This window comes from Lepidochelys kempii, chromosome 6 (assembly GCF_965140265.1).
Source record: "Lepidochelys kempii isolate rLepKem1 chromosome 6, rLepKem1.hap2, whole genome shotgun sequence".
Lineage (NCBI taxonomy): Eukaryota > Metazoa > Chordata > Testudines > Cheloniidae > Lepidochelys > Lepidochelys kempii.
The window spans coordinates 93923833-93946716 of record NC_133261.1 but is presented as its reverse complement, the minus strand read 5'-3'; the positions used below and the strand labels follow the sequence as shown (position 1 = coordinate 93946716).

The window sequence follows — 22884 nt, the reverse complement described above, 5'->3', positions numbered from 1 at the left end:
AAGAAGACTGAGTGGGGGACACGATAGTTTTCAAGAACATAAAATGTTGTTTTAAAGAGGAAGGCTATAAATTGTTTTCCTTATCCACTGAGGACAGGACAAAAAGTAATGGTCTTAAATTGCACCAAGGGAGATTGAGGTTAGACTTTAGGAAAAACTTCCTAATAGTAAGGGTGGATAAGGACTGGTACAAATTACCTAGGGAGGTTGTGGAATCTCCATCATTCAAGGTTTTAAGAAGTGGTTAGTCAAACACCTGTCAGGGATGGTCCTGATAATACTTAGTTCAGGGGAGTGGACTAGATGACCTACTGAGGTCCCCTCTAGCCCTACCTTTTTGAGATTCTATGCAACCTTTGCTTGTGCATGAGGAAGTGGCTGCCACTCTTTACAAAAAAACCACAAGAATGCATAGAAATACGGACCTTCCAAGATCATTTATGCGTGCATTTTGGATTGCCTTTTCTGCAGGCTGTGGAACATATGAGAATGTTCAGCTGTGTATATATAACTACAAAGTTAAGTTATTTCTCACACAGAATTATGGAACTTTAAGCAGCTGATCACTATAACTAGAACTGCAGTTTGCAAGTTTGCTGGTAATTTTTTAAAAAATTACCATTTTCATTCAACTGAATGGACTGTGGGCCACATACTCCCATGGTCCACACTCCCAGACTTCCGTGAGAGATTGCCTGAGTAAAGACTTCACGGTTTACCCCTAAAAGGCCTTGTTTACATTACAGAACATTACCCCCAAAGGATGGGATAAGCGGGTAATCACAGTTGGCTGAACAAGAGACTTGTCCTAGGCCACACTGACCATTAAATCGTGTTCAGCACTGTGTCAACTAACTTGATTGTTGGCAATTGTAGTCAGTCACAGTAACATTCTGCCATGTACATCTGGCCTAAGGAGCTTCCACTTTTAACACTGCATACATGTGGGTATAGAATGCACTTCTTCCTAACTAGAACACCTCAGGAACCTTGAATAGAACTCAGAAGAAAGCATACTTAGGAGCTTCAACTAATGAAGCCAATTCATTTTTTTTTAATTATTTTTTTCTAGCCAGAACAAAAATTATGAACAGTCAGTGGAAATTTTTCAGCCCAACCAACAGATTAACATAACGATTTGTCAAATTATTTAAAAACCCAATAAATACAAATACAGCCTGTCTTTTTTCTGATGTAATGCCTAGTGTCACTATAGAGAGAGGCTGTTTGCCAAACCAATTGGCTACATGGAATTCAGGAATCACAGGAAGGATAAATGATAACCAGGCACAGATGATTTGTGCCCTCAAAGGAAGGCTCATTGTGAGCAAATCCCTCAGCACCTGCATCCTCCCAAATTCACAATGATACCATTTCCATTGGACATTTCAGCCCCCCAGTTTCCTTATAGGCTCAGGAACAAGTATGAGACTCCACTGTGTCCAGACCACGCCAGCTCAACTGGTCAGATTTTCCAGCAATGTATTTGTTAGGCACTAGGGCTCAGGACAATGAAGTCTGTTAGTCACTCTGTCAAAGCGCTGGTTGGGAAGTAGGACAAAGGGGTTATTTTATTTGAATAAGTGTTCACAACTTATCAATTAATTAATTTTCCTCTCCCTTCTCTCTCCTCTTCCAAACACTTGATTTGATCCAATCCTCTTCCAAACACTAGATCCACAGCAGGTTTGCGACGCTTAGCTTTTTTGACAGTTCTGATTAGGGATGGATGGCTGCCCTGCTGCATGCTACCATAGATGTGAACTGCAGAAAGGCCAGTTGGAGCCACACATCAGTTCAGTCACCTCGCTCACTTTGCTTTAATGAGCTGCAAAAGAGACCCTCCGTTTAGCAGTGCTGATTCTTCCCCATCTCACCCCACTGCTCCTTACATCTCAATACCCTTTGGGGAAAAACAGGGTTTTTTCTCTTAAAAGACTCAGGAAAGTAAAGGAAAACAGGCAAGAAAGTACAAAATTCCACCCAAGTTAAAGAGAACTCGATTTGCCACCCTCCAATGTTTATGGCTTGATCCCGCTCCAACTGTAGTCAATGTCAAAATGCCCAGCAATAGTATCATCCCAACATGGCAGGGACATTAGTGCCAGCTAACTGGCCCCTGCCCTTCTGGCTCTGTCTTGTGTGAAACAGATGGTCAGAAATTTTGCCCTGGCTTCTTAAACTACAGAGCATTTGCCACTCTGTATAGCCCACATTGCAGTATAAATGATGAGACACCTAGAGCCTTTGAGACAAAGATGAAGCATTACTCTTAATAAATATCACCTTCCACAATTCTAGATAAAGCAACAGGAAAAGGTTGATGAGAGTTCTTTTTTAGTTAAAGTTCTAATGTGAACCATATTCATAGAAATAAAATTTCCCCCATTACCATGAACATTTCAATAGCAGATCAAGATTTAAAATTAAAAGAAAGCAATCTCTACCTTTACTTCTACCTATAGATAGGAAGTTGTGCATCCAGTTAAGGAGAGGTACGGAGGTGTGTCCATCATGGAGGAGGCAAGTGAAAAGAGCAGGAGGAAGGATAAAATATAAGGTCACTGGGCACACTCACAAAAACAATAATAGGAACATAAAACACACACAACACAAAAACAACAGCACCCAACAAAATACTGTGAAAAGGGAAAACACACCACAACTAAGCAGCAATGTGATGCTTAAACAATGGACAGTGTGACTAGCCACGGTCTGTTTAAGCTCTTTGGCTTCGGTTTGATTTTTCTATAGAGAAATGCAAACCGCCCATGCAACAGCACTTCAATGATACACAGCACTCCACATCAAATGCAAAACAGGGGCAACAACAGATTAGGCAGGGTAAACATCTTGTGGAAATATATTTGCTAAATATTTTCCACATATCAATAGTGGAGTAAGATGAGAAACACTGCAGAACTTCTCCGAGCACACAGTGTTTGTATATTACATTGACACAGCATATAATATGTTTACACACACACATACATTTACACATTATAATGTATATATTATGCACATATATACAGTAAATACTTATTAGAGTGAAATGATAGAGAATTGGTTGGCAAGAAAAGAGCAGCCACTCTTCCTTGATGTGAGATGGATAAAGGATGATGGCCTGTGATTCCAGAGCTCAGTAGGTTTTAGACTATTCACCAGGCAAGTAGCTATGGACAGAGTTGTGGGCCGTGATGTGGGCTGGACTGGGTCATGTGACTCCTTACACCAACCAGGTTTCAAATGGCAATCTAAAGACCAGGTGCATCCCTTGATATAATCATTTGTATTGTAGGAAGAACAGATCATGTCCTAAATCATGTACATCCCCTTTAATACAGGGAAACAGTTAGGTCTCCTCACAAAGTCCACTTTCTCCAGGTAAATCTGATTAACCATGAGCCTTTCCAGACATTAGGTTCCAATTTGTTACCTCTTTTAAACTCTCTGATGGCTGGATATCCTTTTCTAATCTGGGCAACCAAAACTGTACACGTTATTCCAGGGGTAGAGTTACCAAGCCTGTATTCAAACTAACATTCACTTAGAAACTTACTCCCTCTTTTATGCATCCAAGCACCTGCTGGATTTTTCTGCTGAAGTTTAAATACTTTAATGTTGTGGCTTACCCTTGGGTTCATTTCTTCAGCAGCTTTGCCTAAGTCATTAACTATTTCATTACTAAGTGAGACAGGAATCCATCTCCAGTGCTGCTCCATCCTTATTGAGCTTCCTACATGCCAATGAGAGGTTGACACTAAAACACTGACACAATCCAAAGCTCTACAGAATCACCTCCCCCACCCTCTCTCTCTCTCTAGTCCCCATATCACAGCCCAGTGCCCAGGATGGAACCAGTGAACCCATTTTGCCACAACCAATAAACAAGCAACAAAACGTGTAACAAACTCCAGGCTGAGCTATTTAAATGTGGACTCTGATTTAGGCCTAAATCTTAATAGTAGCCCTCACTGGGGTTAGCCTAGTTAATTTTCCAGTGCATTTTGTTCCTTGCATATTTGAATATTTTAAGCTGCAGATGTAGAATGTACAGACCATTATATGTAATTTTCTCCAGGGTGCATAATGAGCTAGAATCATGCCATGATGGCTATTAGCATGTTTTTGCAAGAATTTTGCTCTGGAGAAAAAAAAAAAAAAGCAAACACTGAGGGCCGCATTTACCACTCAGGGCTGAGAGTCATTACAGCAGGCACCAAATGTAAGGAAGGAGAAGAGAAAAGGTTTGTGATGGTGCATGGAAGGGAGGAACATTTCTCCTTTTCTCTCCTTTACATTTATTTTCATTTGTTTCTATCCCATTACAAGCATCATGGTTCACTACAGTCCCCCAAGAATCTCTGCCCTGGGCATTGGTAATGCAGCCCAGGTTGGCAAACAGCCATGGGTGATGGGAACACAAAGGGGGTGAAAGGCAAGTGGCTTGACTGACAAATCCACCCTATGCCATGGACCAGGTTGCCTTCTGCAAGCCAAGCCCAGTCCAGAAAGAAGCATAGATCATCATCATCAAAAACCATTGACTGGCAAGGAAGAGAAAGACAAAGGACTTACCTTGTTCACTCATCATCAGGTGTGAGAGGCCTTTGAGAAAGAGAGAGAGGAAGTGAGAAAGAAAGAACACAACAGAAAAGCAGAAAGACAAATATACATACACACGCATGTTGATCGATAGATATACAGATCAATTGCTTATGCAGTCCAATACCTCCTGGTATTGAAGATCACATACTTGAGATGAACTAAGTATGAATATCACACTGTGCACACACATCCATTCCATAGCTTCCCATGTCAGGCAGGAAAGCTTGTGTCACAGCTAGAGAAAGTCCGATGTCAGTTGCAGAACTGTCTATGTGACTAGTGATTCAGAAGGTACCACATACAACTGTGGTTACTTGGCCTGTGGTGAAGGTCACCTGTAAATCTACAAGGGGTCACTCACAAACCTTGAAGCTCAAAACCAAGGACAGCCTCTACAACTAGACATTACGAGTCAGTGTTGTGGTGGCCAGCAGCAGCAAGCCCAGTATACAACCATGCTGGCTGGTGATTAGTCATTTGTGCTAACTGCATGTACACACCCCGCTGGACTCATTCATGAATGTGGCAGCTTCAGCACACAATTTTAAAGAGTTAATAATCACCTATCAAAAAATTAATAAAAGCCCAGCAGACCAGCTTCAGAAACAGATCTCACAGGGGCTAGAAAAAGGAATCTCTTAGCCTATTTTCAGTACCAATCCTTTCCTATTCCTTTCCCTTAATGACTGGAGATTTGTCTCCAAGTGGCAACGTGGAGACTGCCTTGAAGTTATTCTCTACAATGCTCAGGGGTAAACCAGCAAGAGGTACAGCCACACTTCAATGCTGGAGTTTCAGCTGCCAGACCCATTTGGGGAGATGGGGGTGAGATGATCACATTCATTTAGCCTCCTCTCCTCCTGTGAGCAGCACTTGGGCCCTCTTCCAAAAGCTTTATTCTGGTATTCATCCAACACTACTGCCAAACCAAATTAAAATCCATTTAGGGCCCAATTTTCAAACATGTGTGGTGCCCAGCTGCATGCATAACTTGTCTACACAAATGCAAACTGCATCTGCAAATCTGATAACTAGTGTATGCACATAGCTAGTTAGAAGTCTTGCTTGCTTGACCAATTCATCTCTTACCTTGACTCCTTCTCCCCATCTCTTACCCTACCCTACACTGAGGATATTTCAGATTTGATGCATGCATGCACGCACACACCTTTTTAGCTCCCTTCATTATGGAAGTCAAACAACATTACAAATGGTTCATTATTTCAAAGGGACCAAGATGTCAGATGAATCTTTTAGAACGAAAGATTTTTCAACAAGCAGCATGTTATGTTTGTATTTATTTATATCTCTTTTATAATTTTTCCCTTGCCGTGGCGCAGGAATGTAAAATCCAGATCATCCAGAGAAAATGTTCACCCAAAGAGAACTCCAAGCCAGATAAGGGGATTAATAACTGTAAAGTCTAAAGAATGCAAATATCTGAATGTTCCTGGGAGATTACTGTGGATTTAGAAAAATAATCAGAAACACAATATATGTTTAGCAAACAATTGTTTAATTTTTTTTATTATAAATATACACAGCAGATTTGTTTTGATGGGACATATTTCTGATTTTTAAATTAAAAGGCAATTGGCTTATATAATTTTATGCAGTTAAGGGGGTAGTGTTGGGTTTGTGGATACGTGTATGGCCACTGGCACCATTACTTTGGATGGGCAAATCTCTTGTCAGCTCAGATGAATGCCCAAAAAATTGTCCAACCCAGGAGTAGATCAAGATCCTTAGGAATTATGATTTGAAGAGGCCTTGAAGCAATGGTGAATCAGTGAACAACAGCTGGCATGGCACACTGCTAATGGCTATCTACCACAGGACATAGGGTGGAGATAGGTACCTAATCCTCAGCCCCTCAATTCATCTCAAAGAAGGGAGAGGAAGGCAGCAGCTGGGAGTCATTTGCTTTGGTGATCAATGCACCCAACATGCAGAGCACAAATTGTTGGCCATCTGGGGGTGAGGGACAAAGTCCGTTGGGGAGTTCCTTCCAAACTTTTGGTCGAGGTATTGCCCTGTTTGGAATTACCATGAGAAAGGTTCCCTAGTGAGATTTCCAGCCCTTCGTGATTCTGCTCAGATCCAAAATAAAAGATCAGCCTCTCACATAATATTTTTGTCCTGATGTTCCAGTCCCAGTTGGGCACAGGAAGCGCAGAGGGCAATGTAAAAAGTAACAGCCCAATAAAGACTTGCTACTATTTTTGAACCAGAAGGGAAAAGGTTTGGTTTGAAGCTGTATGGGAAAGGTTACTTTATCCCAACTGATTTGCCCATCTGAAATCCTTGCATAGATCCTTATGTTACAAACAGAAGATCCTTATGTTACAAACTTTCCCAACCCGAACATGAGATCAGATATTAATAATGAATAACTGCTTCCCTCATCTGAAAATTGAATCCCATGTCAAAATTGGGAGAGTACAAGGTGAGTGAGAGATCTCAGTCTGTCTCCAACCCACCAATAACCCCCAGAATCTTCAACCTGCAGAGCCCTAATTTGTGACACCAATCCTTTAACATGTGCAACAGAGACTACAAATTAGTGACACTAAAAACAACAGAGGTGGAAACTTTAAACGATGTTGAGGTCCTTTCAGCTCTAAAATTTTCGGTAATCTGGGTTTCAAGATGCTGCATTTGTTACATCAATTTATAAAACACAAAGAGCAAGGTCAGCCCACGGTCATGCGGGACAAAGCTAAACTGTGGTCTAAAATGGACAGGCATACCGCCAGAAAATTCGTACAAGAGCTGTGAGAAACTTGCAAGCCTGAAAGTCAGGCCAGGTTTTACCACAGCTCTAGTTATGTATCTATTTAGAAAGCAACCATCATTGTGATATTTAGGCACCAAACTCAAATGCCAAAGAATCTTTCAGCAGACAAAGACTGAGTTATGGTAGCAAATGAAACCATCAGGCCATGGTCCTGCAAGCCCTCCATGCACACAACTACTATTAATGCCAATGGGTGTTCCATGCCTGGAAAGCCCTAAATGAAATTCTGAGGTTTTACTGGCTTCAGCCCAAATTGAGGTCAAACTTGCACTATTTCGGCCAAGTTTCACTTTCAGTCTCTGGTTTGTTCAAGCAGAAATTCAGTTCAAACCCTGAAGGCTGCAAAGCCAGGCAAGATAAAACTGGGAAAAGGTTCGCACAAACCCATGTGAACCACAGTGGCCAGATCTAGTCATTATTATGATGAAATATTTGTTGAGCATTGACAATGTCTCAGCACTAGGTTAGTGCTTGTTAATATTTCCTCGGCTGACTAAATTTATATGAGATCCAAACTGAGACTGGCATAAAAGGGAAAACGTATTTCAGAGACTTGCTCAGGATTACTTTTGAATGGAGAATGAGCTAAACTAACTTCTTGAAGCCTGGATCCAAGAATTTCCCTACCAGTTGAGACCAGAAATCCAGTATTTTGCCTCCCACAATGGCTGATAGCAAATGGTACAGAGAAAGGTGCAAGAAATCAGGTAATGGAGAGTTATGGAACAACCTGCCCATAGAGGAAGCTTATTCCTAAACCCAGGGAGTTAGTGGTTCTCCACTTATGAAGTCAAGATGTGAGTGACAGTGAGAATTGCAATGCTTCTTAGGAAAGCTCACCACAGCTTTCCGTACTGATGATCATTCTAGAGCAGTGAGTTAAGCTTTTGAAGCACACAGTGAGTTCAAGCCTTTTGAGAGTCACCTTATATCAGGGAGCCTGAAGTTGACACTAACCCACCTGCTTGGAGCAGCGTTTGATATTGCGACTTCGCTATGGTCTAGGACAGATGGGCCTAAACTTAGCTGCTGTTATCTCTTAGCCATGATCAGTGCCTGTCTTTACTCTTGGTTCCTGTTTGGGCTGGGGACGGGGGATTAAAACCAGTTACAGAGTCAGTTATGGTTTAAAAGGTTATTTTTATCTCCCTAGATCTCAAAGTAACATTTTTATGAATTAAAGTGTTTTTTTAAAAGAGTGCACTGTTCCACTTTCCATATCAAAGTCAAGAAATTAAGTGGTGCTAATTGCACAAAGTGCCAAGGGCCGACACTAGATTCTTATGAAGCCATAAGGACATTTTTTAAAGTAGCTTCACAGTGCAATTACATGAAAGAGCAATGTAATTAAACAATGGCCCTCGTGTTTGAAGACTTATTAGGGGCACTTTGCAAGGGGGTTACATGGGAAACCTTGGAACTATAGAATTTTTTTTTTAAATTACACTTGGGTTCTTAACACTCAAGACAGGGGGAATTAAAGCCACTAAACATAAAGGGGTGGGGGAAGGGTACAAAAACCAGAGTAAAGTGACAACTGATTGATGCAGCAATAGAAGATGGAGTCCTTTTGTTCTAGTTAATTATAGCTTGTCCTGTTTTACTGGGCCAGCGCTGTTGGGGGGGGGAGTGGAGTTGATTCCTTTATATTGCCTGGAACAAAGAGACTGTTAACAGGGATCTGGGGAAATTGCTGCATTAAGGCCAGGGGCCTCAATTTTTACCTCTTAATGCCAGTGCCAGACTGACAGCCCCAGAGTCAGAAGCACTGTATTATATATAATATATATGAATATGAAGGAAAATACAGCATAGGCAGCAGCAAGGCAAGTGTCCCCAACAACACGCCTGCCAAGGTCCATCAAGCCCTAAACAGCAAGACAGTCCACACAGGACTTTGGGGCTTCCCTAAAAGAAAAGATGCATGGTAAGCGCACTCATCCCAGACCCAGCATGCTGAGCAAGGCAGAGGGATGGGAAGGTGATGGGGGAGAACACCTCTCCCTCACCCCCCACCTCCCGTCTGGAAGGAGATGAGGGGATGTGGTGAAGTGTAAAATATTCCTCTCAGGCCCGGCTTTCTGCTGGACAGGCCAGATCTGCACAGATGATGAGCTGAGCTCTTGTCCTCTGGCACACATGGTGCCCATTTTTCATAGCCAGGCTGGGGAACAGGCATTCTTGTTGGATTCATCAGTGGTATGCCTAGCAGCTAAGAGGCTCCTTACAGGCCCCAGTAGTATGGCTGGTCAGAAGCTGAACATGGTTATTGTAGCCTGAGGCCCACTTCCAATCCAATTACACACAACAGCTGTGCGATTCCTCTCCTCTGTCCCAGGGCCAGGACTAGACTTTGTGGCTGTCAGGGGCAGCAATTTGAGAGGCAGAGTCAAGCTGAGTGGCACCTTGAAAGGGTGCCATCCTGAGGGAGAAGGCAAGGGGTAGGAGAGGTAGCACTCAGGTTATAAACCATCCTCTCCTTTTTGGCAGAATTAGTTGTTCCCAGTTTAATCTATATTGGAGACAGCATGTTCCTGGCAGAACCATTCAAATAAGGGGCTTATTCCTATGCAAGTGTATGTGAGACCATGAGAATAAGTGTGTCTGAGTGTGCAAAAGGGACTGCATACATAGTGAATGGGCGTGCAAGTGGGAGCAGCTGAGAATGAATGAAGCCCTGGGGACAGATGAAGATAGGAAAAGGAGGTAAAGGAATGAAAGCTGGAAAAGGAACAATATCAAATGGCCTGGACTTTTCAGCCTCAAAAAGCCAGTAACATGTCTATCCCCTCAGGGCCTCTGTGCCCTTACAACATAGTTGGCTATCCCTGCATGCAGGTGAGGCCACAGTCCTTCTCAAGACCCAGAGTAACTAGGGCATCTCCACAAGGTCACGCTTATTTCTTTAAATACAAATTCTAATAGCAGCGGAAGCCATAAGAAATGATCCCCTTCGGCAGGGGTGTCACCGTGTGTGATAATCAGCCCGTATATCACCATCCTGGGGAGGCCCAAGTAGGTCTCCCACCCCAGAGATGGGGGCAGAAGGTGAAGCAAGTGGGTGTAGTGCTAACTTAGGACTTGTCTTCCCTACCTTGCTACATCGGTGCAGCCGCACTGATGCAACTGCGCCAACGTAGCACATCTGGCAAAGACGTCTTATGTCGATGGGAGAGCGTTTTCCCATCAAAGTAATTACTCCACCTCAACGAGAGGCAGAAGTGATATTGGCGGGAGATGCTTTCCCGCCAACATACCACAGTGCAAACACCACTTTAAGTCTACGTAATTTATGTCGCTGGGAGGGGCTTTTTCACACCCCATAGCAATGTAAATTACATCAACTTATGTGGCAGTGTAGCCCTTAGACATCAGTCTCTCACAGGTATCAGAACCAATCACCCTAATATCAGAGCACCAAACCCCTACCCCCTTAAATGCCCCCCTCTCCCCATAAGCAGCATGTTAGAGGCACCTCACAAGCTCCTCTGTTCTACTGGTCTATTCTCAATAAATTACTGTTCACCCCAGGCCCCTGGACCAATGGGAAAGAACAGGAGGAGCAGGGGAAGTAATGAACACCATAGGGAAAGAGAAAGAGAGCTTTACTCTCACACGATAGCTGTGCATCCTCATACCACTTTTATTGGGTCTCAATGGCATGAACTGATACTTAATGATAAAAATATCAATCCACAGAGTTCTGGACACTTTATGAAGGTAAGCCAGGATCTGTAATCCCTAATTTACAGACAGGAAAACTGAAGCAACAAGAGGGGAAATGACTTGCCCTCAAGGCCACACAGCTAGTCAAGTGACCCAGCTGAGCACAGACCCAAGAGCCCTGACTCCCAGTGTCCCACTCTAACCTCTGGACGTCACTGCTTTCTGTGTGATGCTTGTGTGAATGGACAGTGCCCCCACTTAGGGGGTAGATTAACACCTGACGAACTCATTTCCTTTGTGAAGTGAGCCAAGCAGGATCTGAAGCTCGTTCTCAAGGGGAGAGAGGCATGCCAGCTGCTATCCCAAGTTCTCAGGGGACCCCTCTTAACAGCAAAGAGACCGCACAGGCTGAGAGCTCATGCTAAAAGTAAAGTAACTATTTGCTTTGAATAAGATCCATTTCCCTGCACCTGCAGGGGCTTGGCCTGAGAAAAGCCTTTGTAGCATGTGCTTTGCAGAAGCCAGCACCAGGCTGTTCACAGGAGCTTGTTTTACTGTCTATTCAACAAGTAAAATTAATCAATTAATCAATGGGCCCTTTACAGCCCTTCTGCTGCCTGTGGGTAAATAGTTACATTAGCTCATAAAATTCCCAATTTGTCTTGCAAACGGTGAACAGTTAAAACGGTTGCTTGGCAGAAGCCCTGGGCTCCACTCTCTGGCTTGTGATTGGCTAGCTCACAAGGTAGTGAGCAAGCCCCAGGCATGGACAGAGAAAATGCAGACCTCCCTGACTGTAGGTAAGGAAACCTGGCTGTGTTCTACATAAATAGCCCAGTCCTGTGCAGCAACACAAGTGCAGGCTGCAGGGAGGAGAGAGGACAGGACAGGACAGGGAGTGCAGGACCTTCTTGGAATAGACCGGTATCACAGTTCAAAAAATAAGGTACAGGCAAGCATCGAATTGAGAACATGTGAATATGAGTGTGGCAGCATATGAAAAAGTGTCTGAACATAACAATAAGAATGTGAGAAAGCGTGCAAGAAATCTTGAGCCTGAATGCATGGGAGTGTGGGGAAAAAAACACTGTGTGTCCAGATGTGCGAACGCTTGTGAGAACATCGGAGAATGGGGGAGCAGGGCAGGGCAGCCCATTCAACACTAAATGGAGAGCCACAAGGTTAACAAAACTCTGCCCTGTGGATTTCAGTACATCTGCTCTCCCTCTCCAGGCCACCCAGAGCAATGACAGCATCGTTTTCATCCCTGCCCTGTTTACCGCTGGCTGGGCCCACCCCATCTGGTTGCTCATATACCCTCTGCAGCCTATTCAAGCCACACGGAGGTATTTTTGATGTACAAGACAGCAGCCATTTATGGCACAAAGTATCAACCATTCCACTGGGCCAAGAAGGGGCCAAGCTACAGTGAGTCATTGTCAGCCTGACTCCACTTTCCACACCAGCCATGGGGACAAAGGCAGCTCCAGTGCACAGTGGAGGGGACTGTTACCCCACAACCCTTCCACATCTCTGGACACACCTCACGCCACTGGCCTAGCTTCCCCTCTCCATGCAACAGAGACAAGTATCTGACCTGCTGAGAGGGAAAAGCTCCTTGACTCCCCAGACTGGGGCTGATAAAACCTGTTGTCCTTGTTTGCAGGAGTCTTGCTGGTGGAGTTTCTCTTTCTGCAGCATCTCAAGGGGCCATTTTTTGCCATGTGGCCTCTTTCTTCCCTATTATCTACACTTTGGGTATGCAGTGACAACCCCTCCTTGGATACTCACAGAATACAAAGTAACTATGATGAGTAAGGGGCCCCAATGAGAGATGCTGAGAAGGGCTGGGGGAGTGAGATTTACCCACACCACTTGTCCACACAGATTCTGTGGATGAAACTAACAGGCTGAAAAATCTGATTGTTCAATGGTAGAAAAGCAGAAGTATTTTCAGGTTCAATTCTGGTGCCATTGCAATGCCGACAGACCGTGGTCATCGGTGGACGGGATCAAACCTAGGACCTCTGGAACTAAAGGCATGAGCTCCTACTGCATGAGCTAAAAGCCATATCTCAGTTAGCTAAGGCTGTAGAGCAGACTAATCAGTCACAATCTCTCTGTCTCCCCTCAGTGCCATTAGATGGGACAGAACACCACACCCAGTAGGTGTTTGGGTTACACCATGAGTTGGCAAGTTATGCATATGGCTTAGAAGGGTAGGATCGACCCGCTTAGCAGTCACCCAGAATCCTGCTCCCATTTAAGCCAAAGGCCAAACTCCCACTGAGCCCTCATTCTGAGTCTAAATCAGGAACCCAGCGGAGCTTCCTAGAGGTGAGATCAGAATCAGGCCCATTGGTTTCAATGGCAGCAGAATGGGAACCATGGAGCGAGCACTCTCAGTTAAAGCCTTTTCCAGCTGAAGATGGCGGATTCATTCCCCCTCATTGATGAGAGAGTGGAGTGGGGATTGGCTGCTGGAGTTCTCTATGAAAGAACATTTCCATGGTGGTAGATCCTGAAAATAAACTCTCCAGTTTAATTGCATTTTCTCTCTCCCTCTCATCTGATTCATTCACATGCTATAGAAAGGAAACTGTCAAGACCCCAGATGAAGAGTTTACAAACCCCAGTGTGACAAGGAATATTTTCACCACTTTTTACTATGCAAAGAAACCCAACAAACCTCCCCCCCACCCCACCCCACCCCGTATCTATGTTGGTGGAGACCCAGCACAACAGCTTTTGGCTCTGGAGCCAGAAAATAGAACAGACTAAAACTGGAAAGTGAAACTGACTATGCAAATTTCAGCATCCCAAGCTGAGTGACAATCCAAAAACATTAAACTATAAAATGATCAAAAGTATGTTTCAGCTTTTCAAACGCAATAATCAGCTTCAGGATATTAGCAACACAGAGAACAATTTTTTACAAAACCTGATTTTTACCTTAACAGCATTCCTATAACTGGTCTATTTAGTTTTGTGCCAAAAGAGATTTTGCAAGGGAACCTCTAGATAGAGAACCTCTATACAAAGACCTTGGAATCCAACCCCCACAGTGCCCAGCACAACATTCGCTCTGAACACTCATAGCCAGCATCGTGAGATTTCTACCCACTCTCACTCCCTACCCCACCCCACCCCAGAATAATCTTCCAGCTCAGTGAACATAACACTCACCTGGAATATGATTGACATCTGTTGAGACGTTTTCAGGGGAAGCAGAAGGGAGATGTGGAAAGAGAAAGAGAGGAGAGAGAAAAGCATTAGAGACACACACACACACCAGCTCAGAATCCTTGCATGGAAATCAATTCCATGCAAAACCAGAAGTAATTAGGTTTGTTGGAAGGCCACCCGTCTGCAGCCAAATGCCCACCCATGCAAGGGAATAGGGGTTGGCTCCCCCTCCGCTGTGCATGTAAAAATGAATCTGCCATCATATCTGTCTGGAGAAAGTGCACTTCTGGAATCAGATAGACCCAAGTCAAGCCTGTTCCTGCAAGAATATCAGTTACAATATTCTATGGCGCTTCATGCACAAATGCAAACAAACAAAAAACTCACTGGCCCACAGCAGGTTTTGTACTTCACATAAATTCAAGCACGTTTTCAGAAAGGGGAAAGGAAACTGCTCCCCCTTTAAGAAGGGTCATTTGAATTTATGACCTATTGCGGGGCTGTGAATACAGTCCCAAAGAAAAAGCCTCTCCTTTTAATTCCTCCTGCCCACCGTTCCATGTGACCATCCTTCATTGCAGACAGTGGGGTTTGTGCGTCAGAGGTTTGCACATGTTGTCTCTTCCCAGGACTCTGGATTCAAACCAAGAGCTGTTCAATATGTTTTCCCCTCGTGTGACACAGGATCCCTTTTCCAATCAATCAAATTAATCCTGGAATAAATAAGTCCATTAAAAAGGAGAGAAGCAGGGACTTGTAAGTGGCCATATCAATCATAGGATAGGTACATCTTAAGCGCTATGGTGTCAGTTTCAATGAATAATCCATCAACTCCAGTGAATGGAGAAAAATTAATTCCTGCTTCTCTTCCCACCATCACCAATTTAGTCTCATTCTATGCACTTACACTTGTCATAACCCCTGTGGGGTGAGCCTCTGAGATCTCACAAGCTATGCAGGATCTAGCTAGGTCAGTATTTGAACAGGAGTGGAATCCTCCAAGGAAAAACTCACAGTGCAGCAGGAAGCAGAGCTTCTGATTCAAAAGGTGGCACTCTCCCCTCTAAGTATCTAACCAATGCCCGAAGTGTGGTGATGGAGGTGCTGTGCTGCTGGAGGTGGTATCTTTTAGATAAGATATATTAACCACCTGAGGTCACTAAAGTTCCCTTGGTACTTTTCCCACAAGACCAGGAGTGCACTATGCTGGGTGACTTGGCCTAATACGAGCTTTGAATAATATATTCTTCCTCTCCAGATCCCCCGTCAGGTTTCAGTTTGATATTAGATTCTCCACTCTCTGTCCTAAACTGTTGTGATATTGTAGAATGCTATGGCACAGTTGCCATGTTCCACTCCAGCAATGGCTACATTTCAGTGGTGAGCAAGTGAGCCCTGTTCATATTGCCACTGTATGTTACTTTCTAAGTGACTTCGGGATCTTTAAAGAATAGGTACACAGGAGCAGGTATACATGACACTTTATAGATATATTAAACACAGTCCTTGCCTGAGGAGTTAATAATCCACAGAAGACAACATACAGACTAAGAGAGGAATGCAGAACCAGATAATTTCATTTGGATTGCTTAGGTTATGCATGCTTGCTGGGTTCAGGGGGTTTTATTTTATTTTATGTGTACTTTTTAACCATTGTGTTTGGTATTTTAGGGAGCTGGCAAGGGAACAGGAAAGGACAGCTGGCACTGAAAGACTGGCTGGAAGAAGCTAGTTTTTAAGTGCAGGGAGGAAATTCAAGGTGCAATGAGTAGAGTGTGCAGTGGGAACGGGAAATGGCATGAGAGAAGAGGAGAGATATAGAGTGGAGATGAACCTTGAACATGAGTGTGGAGGAATGTGAACATAATGCAGAAGTAGATTGGAAACCACTGGACGGATTTATGCTGGGAGGTTGTGGGGGGGATCAGAATGGCAGGCTAGGGAGATGGTAGCATTCAGGGAGAAAGATGATAGAGAAGGATGAGATATCACAATTATTATTGATAATTCAGTAGCTGCATCAAGAATCCATTCCAGGCAGACACAGAAATCCAGTACCAAGTTCTCCTCCTCTCAGGGACTTCACCCCAAGCCTAGTGTTCAAATGAACAAACAGAAAGAGGAACCAGACGACGTGAAACCAGACTTAGGCCTGGTCTACACTACAAACTTAGGTTGACATAAACTGCGTTAAGTCAATCTAATAATGTATATGTCTACACTACCGAGTCCCTTCCGCTGACCTAAGTGGCCTGTAAAGTCAACTTCTGTACTCCTCTTCCACAAGAGGCGTAGCGCTTAATTCAACATCCACGGGTCGACATGTGGATAGTGTAGACACTGTGTTGTGTAATTTGAATGAATTGGTCTCCAGGAGGCGTCCCACAGTGCTCCACTGTAACGGCTCTGGAGAGCACTTTCAACTCCACTGCACATCAGCCACGTTCACAGGGAACAGCCACTCCCCTGTTAAAGCCCCGGGAACTTTTGAATTTTCATTTCCTGTTTGATCAGTGTGGAGAGCTCGCCAGCACAGTTGATCATGGAGACTCAAGGCCACAAACGTGCTCCAGCATGGAGTACACAGGAGGTGGTGGATCTCATTGCTGTGTGGGGAGAAGAGTCTGTGCAGGCAGAGCTCCGATCCAGCAGAAGAAATGCTGACATGTATGCCAAGACTGCATGGGGGTAAAGGGCTATACCAGGGACATGCAGCAATGCCGCATGAAAATAAAGGAGCTTCAGCAAGTGCACCAGTAGACAAGGGAGTTCTGGTTGTGCCCCACAAACGTTCTGCTTTTCTAAGGAGCTGCATGCGATTCTCGGCAGCGACCCCACAACTACCCCAAAATGCTCCGTGGATACCTCCCAGGAGCCCTGGGCAACCTCGAGCAATGAGGAGGACATTGTTGACAAGGAGGAGAATGTGAGGCAGGCAAGCGGAGGATCCATTCTCCCCAACAGCCAAGAACTGTTTTTAACCCTGGAGCCGATCCCTTCACAGGCAGTGGAATGTGATGCCGAGGAAGGCACCCCTGGAACTCTGAAATCCTCTGCAGGAGGTTTCTGGGAAGGGCTGCCTTATTTTGTCCACCACTGTAGGACACTTTCCTGTGCCACTCCACTCTGCTGGCATCATTGAAGCGTACAGCATTGCAGCATAAGGGCCAGGTCTGTACCCAGATGCTTGCAGCATCTGCTCCCTTGCCACCTCTGTTACCCTCAGGAAAGTGATACCGCGTAGGGTCACCTAAGGGAAAAGGGAAATTTTCAATGCTTGCCCTTAAACTGCAAACGATTCAACAAGTAATCCGCCCCATTTGGTGAAATCTGGGTCACACAACCACCCTTTCCCAAGCGTGCCCTGGTTGTAGTTGGAAGGGATCACCGTGTATTGCAAGCAGCATTGAAAAAAGAAAAGGGGGGTGGGGTGGTGGGTTCCTGTTTGTCTCCCTTTCCCCCCAACCCGGTGCCGCTTTTCTAAAAAACAAACTATTTGTGGGGCTTTACACTGGTGCCTGTCCTCAAGCACCATCCAGGTTGCTAGGGGAAGGGGGGCTTTTCTCAAGTTTCAAACTGTGATCCCAAGGACGTCTTCACAAAAGCAGCAGCACAAGACCTCTCGCCCATGCCTCGTGGCCTTACTCACCATGGCTGGAGCAGCACACTGACTCTTACAATAGCCAGCGGTTGTGACTGTGTTGTGGCTTGCAGTAAAGTGTACTGAGAGGTGTGGGGTTTTTTTTTTATTAAAAAAAATTAACCTTGCACCAGAAACAATGGATGCACCGTCAATGCTACTTTTCTGCTTTGCATTCCTGGCAGCCAAACTTTCCTTATTTCCCACCCACCCACCCACACAGTGTTATCAGCCCTTTAACCCCAGGTTATTTTACTTTTCTTTGCAGTCTCTATGTGTGTGTGTGCGCATAATAAAACTTAACAGATTGAGGAGAAAAGGCTATTTATTCAACACATGGTGGCTGATAGGAGTGGAGTTTACAGGGGAGAAAATGAAATGGAGGGGACAGTTTGGTAAGGAACAGCACAGATCAGTGTCACATTACTCTGACTCAATGCTGAAACTGGTTTTCAAAGCCTCACGGAGACGCAGAGCCCCTCAATGTGCTCTTCTTATTGCCCTGGCGTCTGGCTGCTCAAAATTGGCTGCCAGGCAATGTGCCTCAACCCCCCACCCTGGCGGAAACTTTTTCCTCTTCGTTTCACAGATATCATAGCGCACACAGCAGGCAACAATGACAATGGGGATATTGCTTTCACCGAGTCTAACCTAGTACACAAGCAATGCCAGTGACCTTTTAAATATCCAAAGGCACATTCCACCACCATTCTGAACTTGTTCAGCCTATGGTTGAACCGGTCCTTACTGCTGTCCAGGCTGCCTGTGTATGGCTTCATGAGCCACGGGAGCAAGGGGTAGGCTGGGTCTCCCAGGATCATGATCAACATCATCAATGGTTATTTTGCAGTCTGGAAAGAAAATCCCTGCTTGCAGCTTTCTGAACAGACCTGTGTTGCTAAAGATGTGCATGTGATGCTCCTTTCCCGACCATCCCACACTGATGTCAGTGAAATGGCCCCTGTGATCCACTAGCATTTGCAATACCATTGAGAAGTACCCCTGTAGGTTACGTACTCTTTGGCAAGGTTGTCTGGTGCCAAGAGAGGGATATGCATTCCGTCTATCGCCCCACCACAGTTAGGGAACCCCATCACGGCAAAACCATCCACTGTGTCCTGCATGTTGCCCAGAGTCACTACCCTTCTTTGCAGAAGTCTATTTATGGCCCTGCAAACGTGGATCACAAAAGCTCCCAAGGTAGATTTACCCACTCCAAATTGATGCCCCACTGACCAGTAGCAGTCTGGCACTGAAAGCTTCCACAGAGCTATCACCACTCGCTTCTCCACTGTCAGAGCAGCTCTCACTTTAGTACTGCTGCACTTCAGGGCTGGGGAAAGCTCTTCACACAGTTCCTGGAAAGTGGACTTACACATTCAAAAGTTCTGCAGCCACTGCTCATCATCCCACAGCTGCATAACGATGCAGTCCCGCCAGTCAGCGCCTGTTTCCTGGGCCCCAAAATGGTGCTCAACCATGTCAAGGTGATGTGTGACTGTCGCCAGCAACTGCAAACTGCTCCGCTTTAGGTCTTCCAGCAGGGCTGCGTGTGTGGCATCCCATGGTTCCATGTGGTGGCTCCTGTATTGGCTGGGTAAATACTGCAGGATAAGGTGCGAGGTGTTTGTAATCCTCACAACAACAGTGTACAGCTGAGTGGGGTCCATGCTTATCATACTATGGCGTCCGCATGGGTAACCCGGGTTTACGAAAAAAGGTGTGAAAAAGGCTTGGATTATTTGCCACTGATTTCAGGGTGGGAGGGAGGGAGGGAGGTAAGTACATCATGGGAGGCTAATCCCATGTTCCCATAACCATCCGCACCAATGTTTTGGTCCCATAAGGCATTGCAAGCCCGACCCAAAATTCCACTCAGCTATATGCACTGTGGGATAGCTACCCACAGTGCAGTGCGCCATGCTTTGATGCAAGCTCTGATAGTGAGCACGCACTCCGACACAATGAGCGTAGCATGGACACGCAAGATCAACTTGCTTTAATAGGAGGCTCAAAGTTGACTCACATGAAGTCGACTTAACTTTGTAGTGTAGACCTGGACTTAGTTACAGCCAACATTACACTGTCCCATAGCATGGCATCTATGAGCTTAGTTCTGGACTGAACCAGAATTCTGCGTATGGGCCTACTTAGTACCTCTGAGCCCCATAAGAGTTTGCTGGAGAGCCTGGGGAGGTGGACGGAGCAGAAGAAGAGAAGGGCAAAGAAAAGAATAAGCCAAAGACAGCTAGGGGTGGAGGGCACATTAAACAAACAACAGAAGAGGGGCAGTAACTGATGCACTTTTCAGAATAGCACTCATTAAATTCTCTGTTAACTAAAAAAATCATGAAGATGCTCGTGCGTTTATCATCTCACTGGTACTTGCTATACAGACAGCCACCAAAATGTGGCTTCCAAATGCACCAAGTTCCAAATGTAATCAGGGTGAACAGTCAGCATGGGGGCCTTGGTTTATAAAGCGTAAGTTACACTTTCCTTTTCCAGTACTGTTCATCTGGGGGGTGTCCCCAAAAATACAAACCCCCAAATCTGAACAAAATCCTCCCCTCACCCCCTTATCTTCTTTTGAAAGCCCTTGCTGCTCCAGATACAAAAATTGCCATTAAAAAGTCAATATATGCACCACTGCAACACCTTTGCAATATTTACATTGTAGCACCACACTGCCACAGAGTTATTTGCTATTGTAAGTGTAAAAAGAGACTGTTGCATCTCAGACACCCCCCCTACCCCCCCGCAAAAGCCGACTTTCACAGTGAGACTGCTTGCATTTTATTTTCAAACAAATGCTTGGGAGACTTGCTTTTTTGTTTCAACATAAAGAAAAGAGCACACAGCCTGCAAGCCCTCTCAGTAATACCTTACAATAATACACCAGCATGGTGTGCACCTCAGCTCTCGTGAGCAGTTCAAACAGCCAGAGCACAGCTCAAGCTTTCACAAGAGGGCTCTTTAAGAAGAATACAGTAGGCATGGTTCAGTGTTTAGGAGTATCCCTACAAAGTGAGAAAGGAGGGTGCAGGTGCATTACACCCAGCCTAGTTGGATTTTGGGAACTGACTTTTTGCCCTCTCCCCACCCCTCAAATCTTTGCTAACCTGAGATATTCTCTCTCCCCATAAGCTCAGAACCTTAAGGCTAGGTTTTCTAGTACGTTTTTTAAAGGACTGTATCAAGTAGCTTTTCCCCCGCCCCCACTTCTCTCTTCTTCCTCAGCACTAGCCCACCTTCCTCCCCTCTCTCCTACCAGTAGGGGGAGGTGGTATAGGACTCACCTGTTAAACTTGGAACACACACAGCCCACAGCTCATGAAAAGCCCATGAACAGGGGGTTCAGTTTCATGTGGTTGGACGTTTATCCACTTCCTCTGGCTCAGAGCACTTCAAACACAGGAAGGTTTGTCTCTCAACAAAAGGCAAGGCAGGGTTTGCTTTATCCTATACACAAGGACCCATTTATTTGCCTCTTTGTACAGGGCTGAGCTGCAAGCCAGTGCTGTTTGCTTTTGTTCTTTGATGCTAATAGCTCAGTTGAAAGAAGGATCAGCAGGGTTGCTGCCTTTGTCAGGTGCAGCCCCAGCCACCTGGATGGGGTGGAAAAGGAAAGAGGAGGATGAAGGGGATGGAGAGGAACAAAGCGGATGATATTAGAGCTCAGATCATAGCCGTGCCCATAACAAGTATGTCAGAGATTTTGTGTGTGAATTTCAGCACTGATGAGAGGTGCCAGCATGGGAGCCTCAGAGAGCAAAGGCTTCTGTTCAGCTGAAGGAGAGGTTCAGCATAAACCACAGCAGGGAAAGATTCCCCCATACATCGGCCCTGTCTCAGGCTGAAAAGACCTGCTCTAGGATGCAGAATCCAGTTTCCATGGCCTTTTCAGTCCTTGTCCTCCTTAGTGTCCAGTCACCGTGGACACCTGTCTTCTAGCAGCTAGACCGAGACTCACCAATTCATTTCTCACAAGTCGCCAGCCAGCCATCAGATGGGAATGATCTGGGCTGAATGGGAAGTGAATGGCTCTGTCTCCTATTACTAATCCACCTCATCCCTCCAGAGTACACCTATGTGGCTCTCAGGTTACTCCCGGTTTGAATTACTATGAGTGGGGAGCAATTCAAATATTCGGCGGGGGGAGGGGGAAGAGGAGTGGAGAGTTTGTGGGAAGAAAGAGGAGACTTTTTGTAGAGGGTGACATCCAATCAAGAAAAGTCCCTATGGTAGGGCAAAAAGTGGGCATATTCTGAAGCACAATTCCTTTGTACACATTTAAAAAGTAATAATCCTCAACTCTGCCTTGCTCCTCACTTCACACAACTATAATGGAACATATATGTACAATTCCATTGTCAGAGGCATGTATGGTCAGGAACGTTCAGTCAGCCAATCTGATTGGTTGATTGCCCCCACTAGGAGCTTTACACATATTAATAAAAGTAGTTCAGGTACGGTAGATTGATACAACAGCCTGGGATACGACTTGAGAAGATACATGCTGAGCATGTGCGGGCTGGGTCATTATCTGGATAGAAGATTTCAAAGACCACGAAAGTGCTGCAGGAAGTGTGGCTGACAATTTAGTAGTGGGTGCACTTCCTTTTAACTCAGTTCTGATGCACTGCTTCAGTAGAGAAGTAGGGGGCTCTCTGTTACCTCAGGGGCTATATTTTAGATGAGATGGAAATCCCCCAGACTTGAGGTTACTGATGTCAAAAAAGCACTTTTTATGTGTCAAGGTGTTAACGTTGGAATTTATATATGGGTAATGCCATGATGCCACTTTCATTTACCTCTGCAAGTTCACATGGATCAAAGATTCTTCTTCACTTCCTATCCTAAACTGTTGAGTGGCGTTGCTGTTGCAGTGGGAAGGAAGGCTGCAGATCAAGTTAGCTTAGATCTTTGTGATTAAAATCAGCTGAGACACTCCAGTGACAGTGCGTGGGGTGTTTTTTGTCTGTAC

General features: G+C 45.0%; 1 protein-coding gene across 2 annotated transcripts in view; it reads right to left on the bottom strand.

Moving 5' to 3' along the window:
- The window catches only part of NRXN3 (neurexin 3), a 1402093-nt gene that overhangs the window by 1286072 nt on the left and 93137 nt on the right, over window positions 1–22884 (bottom strand). The window contains exon 1 of one of the 2 annotated variants that reach the window (XM_073349323.1): window positions 2448–2454. The exons of the other annotated variant lie outside the window; for it this stretch is intronic. The gene's annotated coding sequence lies outside the window, so the exon portion shown is untranslated. Of the gene's footprint in view, window positions 1–2447; window positions 2455–22884 lie in introns of those variants that run through there. 2 annotated transcript variants of the gene reach the window in all.